This window comes from Pteropus vampyrus, unplaced genomic scaffold (assembly GCF_000151845.1).
Source record: "Pteropus vampyrus isolate Shadow unplaced genomic scaffold, Pvam_2.0 Scaffold129, whole genome shotgun sequence".
Taxonomy (NCBI): Eukaryota; Metazoa; Chordata; class Mammalia; order Chiroptera; family Pteropodidae; genus Pteropus; species Pteropus vampyrus.
In genome coordinates this window covers 2,895,972-2,908,699 of record NW_011888910.1, presented here as the reverse complement: position 1 = coordinate 2,908,699, position 12,728 = coordinate 2,895,972, and the positions used below count along the sequence as shown (strand labels likewise).

The 12,728-nt window shown below is 35.1% G+C and overlaps 1 protein-coding gene across 10 annotated transcripts in view; it reads left to right on the top strand.

The window, feature by feature from the left end:
* Window positions 1-12,728, top strand: part of FARS2 (phenylalanyl-tRNA synthetase 2, mitochondrial) — a 455,949-nt gene that overhangs the window by 131,795 nt on the left and 311,426 nt on the right. The window lies entirely within an intron of this gene.

Genomic DNA, 12,728 nt, shown 5'->3' with positions numbered 1-12,728 from the left:
AAATCATATGGTATTGGTCTTTCTCTGTCTGACTTATTTTACTTAGCATAATACCCTGTAGGTTCACCCATGTGGGGCAAGATTCTTAACCATGCGAGTGAGCCCAGTAGAAAATTTTACATATTTATGTACTGATTACTACAGTGGACAGCAAAAACCTTAACAGTGAATTTCCTGGAGGAATAACAATACTTTTAAGAGGTAGACTCTCACTTTAATCACTTGCCTTTGTATTATTTTTCCCAAGAAAATTTTTGTTTATAATTCATCCCCACCCCCCCCCAACTATTTCTAACTTCCTTGAGGTAATATTTTGTTTGTTTTTAGAAAGCTGTAAAGAGGTTAGGAGATTTTCTTTAATTATGACCTACATTTAAAAAATATTTAGAAGACAGAAGTCTAGCATGGTTAGGATTCTTTTTTATTCTCTTATTCTAGTGCACTTTTTAAAGAACAGTTTTATTGAGGTATAATTGACATAAAATAAACTATACATATTTAAATTTATAATCTACTAAGTTGACATACAATAAACTGAATGTATTTACACAATTTTCTAAGTTTTGACACATGTATACACCTTTGAAACCACCAGCAGAATCAAGAAAATAAACATGTTCATCACCTCCAATAGTTTCCTGCTGTCCCTCAGTAATCTCTTCTTCTTGCCCTTCCCTACATTTCCTTACTCCAGGCCACCAGTGAACTACGTTCTGTCACTATTAATTAGTTCACACCTTTTAGATTTATATAAATGGAAATCTATAATGTTTACTCCTTTTTTTTTTTGGCTTGGCTTATTTTACTTAGGCTAATTATTTGGAGATCCATCCATGGGGTACTGTATACCAATAGCTTATTCCTCTTTATTGCTAAGCATTCCTTTCCATAGTTTATCCATCCACCCATTGACAGATATTTGGATTATTTCCAGTCTTTTGCTAATACAAATAAAGCTTCTAATCACATTCATGCACAAGTCTTTGTATGGATATATGCTTTCATTTCTCTTCAGTAAATACCTAGGGGTAGAATTGTTGGATCATATGGTAGGTGTAATTTAACTTCTGAGATGCTACTAAACCGTTTTCTGAAGTGATTGTGCAATTTCGCATTGCTTCTAGTTGTGTATGACAGTTCTAGTTGCTCTATCTACATTTTCAGCAACACTTGATATAGTCAGTCATTTTAATTTTAGCTATTCTAATAGGAGTGTAGTAGTATGTCAAATAAGCATTTAACATATATAAATAACTCCAAAGAAACGAATGAAAATGAACCTAAGAGAAATGTGTGAGCATGAAGGTGACAAATAATGTAGCTAGAATGGATACACGAAGAGATGATCACCCTTATTAGTAATCAGGGGAAAACAAATGAAAGCCACCATGATCTATCCTTTGTAATTTTCCATATATGAAAATACTTTTGAAAATCTAACATTTGTAAGTGTTGACAAAGATGTAGAAAAATAGATGTAGTAGAAAGTCCTGGTTCTATGTAGGAGTCTCAGTTACCATCTCCCGCAGCTAGAACTTGAGTGCTCACTTATAACTCTTGATTCACTTCTATTTTTCCTACCTCCAGATTTCCCCTACCTATGTGTAAACTCAAATATGTATTTGAAAGGATTCTTGTTATAATTTAGTAAGCTTTTGATGGATGTCCTATTTTATCAGGGTTTGTTTGAATGTCTAGACTTCCATATTGTCAAGTTTATGTAATATTTAAGAAGCCATTAAATAATCCTATATATTCTTTATATGCATACATTTTTAAAAAGCGTATATCAGCTTCATGCTTGTGTCTTTTTCTAGGAAGTGGAAAATGGTATTAGGAAAGAGGTACAAACCAGGCTTCAAATGTGTTCATAGTGTTTTTTTTTTTTTTTAAATAAAAAAGATATAAAGTTACATATGAAAAAATGTTATGATTTGATAAAACTGAATAATGGGTACATGGAAATTTGGTATTTTCTATTTGTCTGGTTTGAAATATTTCATATTAAAATGGTATAATGTAATAGTGAAACAGGTTTCAGATAGAGATTACTGTTGTGAAAATCCTATTATAGCCGCCTTCTCTTTAATGATAAAAGAAAGGAATTATGCTATTGTTAGCAGTAATATAATCTATTTAACACTGGAATGCAGGGAGATGGATTGTGTTGTTGAAGCCATTTTTGAGGCAGGTTATGGTAGAAGGGATTTGTGTATTTTAGGAAGGTAGTGGTCTGTCTCTAGTAGCTTTGCAAAAAGATTCATGCTTAATCTAAATTTTTCTATTGTCAGTCTATGGAGAGAATTATTAGAGCTCTCCTTATTTATGTCTTGCTACACATTTCTATCATCAAATGACTTGCTCTTTGTGAGGTTTAGAAACTGCCTCATAGTTAAATAACTGATTTTGAATAGATGGGTAGCCCGCTTTCTCTAATGACTAGTATTTCTGTTTTTCCTTCTTCTTTGTTATTTTTCAGATTCCCTCCCACCCCACTACACCCCTGTTTAGTACCACCAGCTCCTTCACTTGGCTAATTCTTACTTACCCTCTAGTGCTGGCTCAGCTGTCCTAGAATCAGGACCCTTTCCTGGAGCTCATGCTGAATCCTGGAGAAGGTGTCTTGTTGTGATCATCTTATCTCTCTTTGGGGATGGACTTATATTTTTCTGAGCAGGAAGCACCACTGGATTTTTACCATATTGTGAGCATCACAATACTGAATAAGCTAGACATAGTCCCTGCCTTCAAGGAGCCATGAATCTTAAATCCTCTCACAGGGAAACAGTGCGTGCTGCAGGAGCACAGAGGAGAGGCACCTCGGCATGGGCTCCAGGAAAGGTTCTTGGGTGGGGAGCATCCAGCTGACACCGGTCATGGAGAACAAGCATAAAGCCGTGTAGCCTTAAGGAATGAAGAAGGAAGAGGAGAAAGGAAGAAAAATGGTTAATAGAAAAATCTCATGACCACTGGGATATAGTAGTATGGAATCAGAAAAATTAAAGTTCTCTTTCATTCACTTACTCTGAAATCTTGAACAGGTCATTTAGTGCTTTAGGCCTCAGTTTTCTAACTTTTAAAAGTCAGAGTAGTAACACTTGTTTTACATGAGCATAAAATGAGCTAACATGTGAAAGGTGCCTTGTAAAAAGAAAATGTTAAATGTGTAAATATGAAAAAAATGAAGGAATGAGGGAGGGAAGGAAAATTATGACAAGGCAATAAAAGCAGGGAGCATATGAAGAAGCAGTAATACTATCAAGAACAATAGTTATGGCTGATTTTGTCTTAATTTTGTCTAATGAAATGAGATGTAATTTTGTATCAGACTATGGCACAGCAGACAAATTGGTCTTGATGGTGGCCTTAACATTCTCTCCGAGCAGCAGCAAATATTTTAAAAAGGGTGCAACATGCTAGACCCTGTAGTGATTATAAAAAATGTTCCCATGGTCCTCGAGAATATTCATTTTTCTGAATATGGTCCTTGACTTTCCTTTGTGTCATTTTTTAAAATATTTATATTTAAATAGCTTTCAAAACCGTGTGTTGAGGCGAAAGTTTCCAGGTAGCAGTTTTCCTTACAAAAAAAAGACATTTCTGCAGTTTATGATTTTTCTGACTATGATACCCATCATGCCCATGGCCAAGAATTAAGAATCTTAACTCTTGAAACAGCAGTGAAATTGTAGCTTCTCTACTTCAGGCAAATGTTTGCTTTATTTTTAAAATACAGCTGGCCTAGACTTTTAGGTGTCACATTTCATTACAGATCAGAGTTGCTGTCTTGTAAATCTTCAAATTTATTTTTTGTTTATAAGACTGAATCAGCAGAATTATGGAATGGCATTAAAGTAAAAACCCACCTGCCTGAAGAATATATGTTGTTCATATGCACTAAAGCCTATCTGTGAAAAAATCCTCTTTTTCTTTCTTTACAGCCATGAGGTCATTTTTAACCCCATCTGCACAGTAGCCAAACACCTTGAAAATCCATAAAGATGTGTTAGCCACACATCTGTGTAGCCCTGGTGCATCTTTACCGAGTGTATTGCTGAGGAAGCAATTGCCAGAGGGAATGTGTGAGCTTGTTCCCGGGTGTGTCTACATGTTTGTACCATCTGCTAAGATGCTTCTCAGGGCAGCTATTAAGCAGGGGAGAAAGTGACCCAAACCCAGGTTCATTAGGAAGTATAAGGGTGAGGGGTTATATATTACAGAAAATAGGTGCTGTGTGCTCTCATCGTGTTCACACTGAATGTTAACAGCTCCCTCAGGACTCTTGGCTGTGTCTTCCGCATTCTGAAGAGAAGTGCCATGTTCTTTCTTAAGGTGTTTCAGAGAGTCATTTCAGTTTTTCTTTGGGCGGGTGTTTCTGAGAATGTCTTGGTAATCCTGTCTAGGTACAAATAATCTGCATGTCATTTAGATTAATAATAGCAATAATAATGATGATGGCAATAATAGGGATAATATTTAACAGTGCCAAACTCTACACTAAGCACTTTAATAAAGATTTTTTAAACTGTATCCATGATGTTGTATTGTTATAATGTCTGTTTTTCAGATGAGAACCTACACAGAGAAATGAAGCACCATATAACGATCACACAGCTGGGAAATATTTGAGGCACAGTTTTAGCCCTACAGCCTCACTTCTGAGTCCATGTTAGAGGTTAGCTCTTTTGAAAAGATAAGAAAGAAATCATTATAGGAATATTTCTGATAATGAAAGGTGTACAAAAGCCATGGTGATAAAAAATTGGGCCTCTCCCTAGGTACTGCCCTCTGACTCTCCCCTTGCTCTGCCTCCCTACCCCTAACTTGGAGTAAAGCCCTGTTTACTACATCATATTCGGTTACATTTTGGGGTACTAAAGATCATTTTTAAAACTTCAAATTTAACTTTTTAAAATTAATGAATAAGAACTGCCTCAGCAGGCCTCAGAATTATTAACAACTTTTTGTATTTGTTTTTATAAGTTTGTCTAAGTTTTTCACTTTTTAAAAATTTTTAGTGTTGTATTCCTTTGTGCTTGAAAAACAAAATTAAAAATTAGATCACACTATTTCCTTGTGGCAATGTGTTGTTATTACAGCTGTTTTAGTTTGAGGGTTTTTTTCCCCCCTCTCTAAAGCAGTTTATTATTTTCTGCTAACATTTCAATTGTACCAGCGTCCTAAGGCTGTTATAAGAGAGGTTATCAGTTAAAAATCAGAAAGTAATAAAATAACCTTTAGACTGTTTTTATGCTTGTGGAATTTGCTGTCATTTTTAACATTTCTAAATTGTTTCCCTTATATTTTGTACCATATTTGGCAGATCGTTTCTTTCAGAGCAACTAAGGTGGGGGTTTAGGACTCCTAACATTTTAATTACTATGTGTCCTTCGATGTTTACAGCCTCTTTGCTAAACACTGGCATTCCCTCTATAAAGCATTGGTCTCAGAGCATAGTTTAGATGAACTAGTCTGAAGAAGAAATAGATTGTGATTTTCAGCTGTTAACTAGATATGTCGCCATGGGCAAGTCAGGTCTCTTCCCTTTTGTTTAAAAGCAAAAAAGTCTTTTTGTGGTCATTGAGATGCACCCTCCAGTGTACCCTCCAAGAACTCTGGCTGATGGGAGTACAGAGGGCCTCCAGCTCTCAGCTCCTTCAGGGATTGCCTCAGCTGTGGGCAGCCTCCTTGCTTAAGGACATGCCCTTCCCAGGGCTGCCCACATCCAAAGACTGGCTGTGGCAGGAACATAAAGGCCCAGTATTTTTGTCTAATACCCCACTACTCCACCTCAGACCAATTCTGGTGGGCCGTGGAAGCCTCAGACTTCTGGTGAGGGTAAAGCTTTTTTGGGCCTGATTGCAGTTTGTTGTCTTCTCCCTCTACCCAAGCCTATTGTGGCCCTCTTTCTTCCATAGGTGTTGATTTCCCCCAGATAACTCATTTGTCAACCCAGCCTCCACAGGGACCTATGTACGGCCCCATTCAGCTGAGACACTTCCGGGCTCTGTTCAGTGAATGTTTTTCTGGTCAAGAGTGAGGTCAGTTAGTAATAGTAATGAGGATCCCATATCTTCCATAGCTTTTCATATTTTTCACTATTTGTGAATCCCTGTTAATGTTAATGAACTGATCCTAAGTTATATAAATGTCTAATTACTAGGTTGTACACCTGAAACTAATATATTGTGTCAATGCAATTGAAAAATTAAAAAATTATAAAAAATATATAAATGAAGTGAAAGTGGTTGAGAATAATAATTAGGTTTATAGTTGTCAGTTCTACTTTGTTCTTAAAATGGACAAGTTGAAAACAATTTGAGCACGTCACTTTTAATAATTTTTAAATCAGGTCTTTTGGGCTGTCTGGTGTTGTCTGATTTGGAGAGCTTTGTTTTTCTCAGAGTACTCCTAGAAAGTGAAGTAGCAATGCAGTTAGTTGTCGGCATTCAGCAATGTTGAGTTGCCTCTGCTGCCTGTGGCTTGGATGTAGTTCAAAGGAGGCTATACTGTCAGGTAAAAACTGCCTGACATATTCAACCTCTCTGAGCCTTAGGATCACTAGCTATGAAATGGGGATATGAAGTGCCTTGCATTGTAGAGGTGCTCAGTGGAAATAGGACATCACCCTAGAAATCGGATGGAGAGAGACATAAGACCCATGTTTCTTTAGATGTATGGTGAATGGAGAAAATATATACTAGAGTTGACCTTTCTGGTCTAAGAGTTGGTACAAGGAAACCTCTTGGGAGAAAGCTTGAAATAACAGTGGTTGAATTGAATACTTTTAAGAAGCCTAAAGTCCATGATTCTATGGCTGTTGGAAAAGGAATACCAGCATACTCTTTCTACTTGTATTAATCTTTCAGATGGTTGGTAGACAGGAAACCTGGAAACATTAAGATTTATGGGAGAGGAAAGTTCCTTCTCTACTCCTTAGGGTTATAGAAAGCCCACTTTCTTGATTCATTCCAGTCACTCTAGTCTCTCTTCTACCCTAGCCTTATACAAGGGATAGATAATCAAAGCAAGGTTAGTTTTCTAAATTCTGTTATCAATCACTTTAAGTCTTTTGGACCTTTGACTTGCCCTACTCACTTGTAAAAGACCTAATATTGAATTGATACTCTTTCTGCTTTTCTCTGTCTGCTTAGATTTTATAATTATGATCTGCCACCTTAGCTAGGGCAAGGTTGTTAGGGATCTTTTTTTATTATTTTTGGTCAGTTCACTGTACAAGTCCCTTTTTCAGTTATTCCAGACCACAAACACTCTCATTTTTCCCAGTCAGAGGATAAGCTCATCTATTTCATTAGGAAAATTTAGGTGACTAGGTGTGAATTTTGTGCCTACTTGGCCTCGATCTCTTTTCATTATTTTCTTCAGAATCTTGTTTCCTCAATTACTAGCTTAAAATGTGTTCCAGACTATATCATTCCAAAATAAAACAAATAAATTCTGTCATTTAACCTTCCATTCTTCTTCGGAAGCTTATTCTTCTTTTCAGCCACACTTACAACATCTACCTTCCTACTTCTGTTCAATCCAGGTTGTCTTGATTTTAACTGTTTCTACTGAGGTCACAGTTAACTTCCAAATTACGAAATCCAACAGATTGCGCAAAACGCTTATTATGCCGACCCTTTTTGTTTAATTTTTTTTAAAAAAGCTTTATTGAATTATACTAGCTTCCAATAAACTAAACAATTTAAAGTATACAATTTAAGTATTGACATATTTATGCACATATTAAATCATCACCACAGTCAAGATAATGAACCTATCTATTACCCCCTAAAGTTTCCTTGTGCCCCTTTGTTATATTTCCTTACCCCCTTTTCTGCCCACTTTCCCTACCACACCATGCCTAGGTAACCAGTGATTTGCTTTTTATCACTATAAATTATTTTGTATTTTCTAGACATATATAAATGAAATCCTACAGTATATATTTTTCTTTTGCCTGCTTTTTTTTTTTTTCACTCAGTATAATTATTTTGAGATTGACTCATTTTACATTCTAGACTAGTAGCAGTATGTGAAAGTAAAAGTTGCTTGCCATCTTTACCATTATTAGGTATGGTTAGTCATTTTAATTTTAGCCATTCTAATAGGCATGTAGTGGAATCTGATTGTGACTTTAATGTGCATTTCCTTACTGACTAGTGATGCTGAGCATTATGTGCCTGTTTGCTATCCATATGCCTATTCTTTGGTGAAGTCCCCAAATCCTTTGCTCATGAAAAAAATCAGTTTTCTTGTTACCGATTTTTGAAACTGTATATATTCTAGATACAAGTCTTTTATTAGATATGTGATTTGCCAATATTTTCTCCCAGTCTGTGCCTTGCTTTTTCATTCTCTTAACAGTGTTTCCTCAAAAGGCAGAAGTACTTAATTTTGATGAAATGTAACTAACCAACTTTCTTTTATGGATTATGTTTTGATGTGGTTTCTAAAAAATGTTTCCTAATCCAAGATGATAAAGATTTTTCTACTATGTTTTCTTCTAGAAGTTCTGTAGTTTTCAGTTTTATATTTAGGTTTTATAGTTTTTTTTATTTTATATTCAGTTTTATATTTCTTATGCCTGTGTTTGGTGATTATTTTGAAAAATTTTTTATGTGATATGAGGTATAGATTGAAGTTATTTTTGCATATGGATATCCAGTTGTTCCAGCACCATTACTTGAAATGACCTTTTTTTTCCTTCACCTAATTATCTTTGTGCCTTTGTCTAAAGTCAATTGACCATATATGTTTGGGTCTATTTTTGTATTCTGCTCCATTCATCTCTTATATGTCTATCTTGATATAATATTGTATTGTCCTCATTATAGTAGCGTCATAATAAGTCTTGAAATTAGTTAAAGTCTTTCAACTTCATCTTTTTCAAAGTTGTTTTAATTAGATTATATGTATTTTTGTGATTATTGATGTAATTGGGTTGAAATGATCCTTTTGCTACTTTTGTGCATCATATTTGTCCTTTGTGCTCTCTCTTTTCTTAATGTTTTCTTTGGATTCATTATGGATTTCCTTTTGCTATTTTATTTTATCTCCTTCGTTTGGCTTATTAGCTATAACTTCCTTTGGCTTTATTTTAGTGACACATTGCTTGATGTTTCATGTGATACATTTTTAAGTTGTCATAGTCTGTCTTCAAGTGATAATACCACTCATGTACAGTATAAGAACCTCACAACAGTACACTTTCATTTTTTGATAATTGTTGTCATATATTTTATTTCTATATATGTTATCAACTCCTAAATACATTGTGGTTATTTGTGTTTTAAACAGTTGATTAGCTTATAAGGAGATTTAAATAATAAGAAAAAAGTCTTATATTTACCCAGGTAATAATCATTTCCAGTGCTCTTTGTCTAGGTCTCCTGCTGATACCATTTTCCTTGTGCTTGAAGAACTACTATTAATACAAGTCTGCTAGCAGTGAATTCTTGTAATACAAGTCTGCCAGCAGTGAATTCTTTCAACTTTGGCATATCTGAAAAAAGTTTTTATCTTTATTTATGAGATATTTTTACTGGGTTAATAATCCTAGATTGGCAATTTTTTTCCTTTTAGTTCTTTAAAGATATTACCTCTCTTCTCGCACTGCTTCTTGTGAGAAATCTGTCATCCTTTCATTTGCCTTTGTCCTTATGTACATAATGTATAATTTCTCTTTGTTTCTTGAGATTTTTTCTCTGTATTTGCTTTTAAGCAATTTGAGTATAATTTGTGCAGGTATAGTTTTTATCAGATTTCTTGTTCCTGGGCTTGGTTGAGTTTCTTGGATCTATGGGTTTATAATGTTCATCAAATTAGAGATATTTTGGTAAACTTTTTTTCAGATATTTTCTCTGTCACTCCCCTCCTTTGGAAGCTCCAATTACCTGTTTATTTGGCTATTTGAAACTTTTTCACAGTTCACTGATACTCTGTTTACTTTCTGTGCTTTTTTTCCTTTTCTTTTATTTTGGATAATTTTCATCGCTATATCTTCCAGTTCACCATTTTTTTCTGTAATGTCTAATTTGCTAATTCCATGCAGTGTTCTTTCTTTTTTACCTCATTCATTTGTTTTAATTAAGGTCTTTTTAAAATATCTTTTATATCTTTACTTAACATTTTCAATTTTTCCTTTAGTTTTTTGTATATACCAAATGTATCATATGTATTTTAATATCTTTTTCTACTAATTCTATCATTTGTGTCATTTCTTTGAGAATTGCTATTTATTTTTCTCTACCTTTTTTTTTTTTCTTCTTTGCATGCCTGAGAATTTTCTATAGGATGCCAGACATTGCTAATTTTACCTCGTATTGGATATTTTTGTATTCCTAATAATACCCATGTGCTCTGTTTTGGGGTTGCTTAGAAATACTTTTATCCTTTTGGATCCAGTGGAATGTTTTAGTCTAGAGTTAGTTTTTCTCACAACAGTGTAAGACTCTTCAGTAACTGAATTATGAGGTTTTCGACTTGGCTGTTGGGAATTGACACTGTTCTTGGTCCTTGTGAGCTACTAGCATTATTCCTTTTAATCCTTTGTTGTGGTTTGTTCCCCGGTTTGGGTAGTTTCTTTATCACGCATGCGCTGACAGTATTCAGTTGAATATTAAAAGGGTATATTCTGCAGTTCTTCAGAGATCTCTCTTTGTGTAGCTCTCTTCTCCCCTTTACTCTGTCCTGTGAACTCTAGCCACTCTGACTAGTCCAGACTTCCAGCTCTGTCTCCTCAACTTGGGAAGACTTCTGGCTCTCCTTGTGGCATTGTTTCATATATTTTGTCTGCTTTTGTTGTTGTTGATGACATTGTTTTTTGTTTGTTTGTTTTTAGTTTATTATGTGGAAGAGTAAAACTGGTTCGTTATTCCATCTTGGCCAGATGTGGAAGTCTCTCTTTCATTTGATACTTTTGACTACCCTTCTTTTAGATACTTTTTTCTTCCCATTTTCCATTACATCTCACTTTCCTCTTCTAACTTTTATTTTATTTTTCTTATAACTTGCTAAATACTTTCTTTGGCTTCTTTTCTTATACTGCTTAATGTTTGTGACAGGAATTTTTTGAAACTAAGTAGCGGGTGTTTTTCTTCTCAAAGCAGAATTTGATTGGAAGATGGATAAAATCCTAAAGATGAATCGTTTCAATCTGGTTTTCAAAAGGATTGCCTTACGATTGTTTTTAGTAAGTTGTGCTTTCATGTATCTATCTCATAGGATATCTGAAACACACTTATCTTAAAATTTTAGATTGTTTTATAAAGTTAATTTAATCTAGAGTGAATTTATGTTTAATTGTTGCTTTTGTTGGCTCGTCTTACTTAGCATTTGATTTATTCATGTATTTTGAAATTTTTGTTTGCAGAATCATATTTAGTGGAAGATTTTTTTTTCTCCCTTTCTCTATTTTCCTCTCTCCTGTCCCACCCCACTTTGCTTATTTCTTCCCTATGTGATTTTATAGTTGGTTCCACCTCACTCTCTAGGCTTGAAATCCAGAACAAGGTTTTATAGGAATCTGTCAGATGTACTAACCACCCCTGATTTAGGGTAGATCCAAGACCTGTGGTTAGGCTCTCTAAGCCTACAGCTCTTTAGAGCTACATCCTTAGGCTGTATTTGGTGACAGTTTTTGTCATCCTTCTTTACCAGCATAGAGTTTATTTCATCCCAGCATATGACCTTTAACCTCCCCTCAGATCCAAAGCCAATATATTATCTTGCAGAAGGCAAGCTCCTGGCTTCTCTTCATTGTTGTGGACTCTGATTCCAGCAACCCTGTGCTTTTTTCTGTCATGGCATTTTTGTTCTGTTTCTGGCCCGTGGAGTTTCTCTTAAATCTTTGAACTTAGGCTATGCTTTTTTGTTTCAATCTCTCTCTCTCTCTCTCCCTCTCTCCCTTTCCCTTTCCCCCCTCTCTCCCTCTCTCCCTTTCCCTCTCCCCCCTTTCTCCCTCTCTTTCTCTCATCATAGCTGTCATTATTATATCTTAGAAGAACAAAAAGACTGATGGTGCCATCTTTAACTTGTAAGGACACCCTGCATGGGAAACTGAATTATTGTAGTTTTTCATTGTCTATTCCAGTAGAGGGCAGCATAGGGCTTTGTGGTCTGATAGACCTGGTTTTGAATTCTGATCTTGGCATTTACTAGTTATGTAAACTTAGATTAGATATGTCAACTGTTTCAGCCACAGTTTCTTCATCTGCAGGATGGGAACAGTGATAACTACTATGCAGTGTTTATGCCAGCCTTAAATCAGTGTGAGGATTAAATTAAAGAAGGCATATAAAGTATTTTAGCACAGTGCCATAGTAACTTAACAAGTTGATTACCTTGGGAATACAACTTAGAAATGTTTCTTTTTCTTATTTTTGTAAAAAGGTGATAGATATTTTAGATTATGATCTGATTTTCAATGACATTCAATTCAAAAATCATCCAGTGAATATTTATTAGGTGCCAGGTACTGTGCTAGGATTTTACACACTTTTCCTTACTGAATTGTCTCCAAAACTTGGCAAAGTGTTATTTTTATTTTAAACAGAATTGAAGCAGTGAGAAGTTAAATCATTTGGTTGCAGTCACTTGGCTAAACATGGTAGAGCTGGGATTTGGTCCTAGATCTATGATTGTTCTTCCCGTAATTATGCCCAACCCACCCAACTCTCTGTGACCAGATTTGTGGAGGGTGGAGTATGAGCCTCCTGTCTACA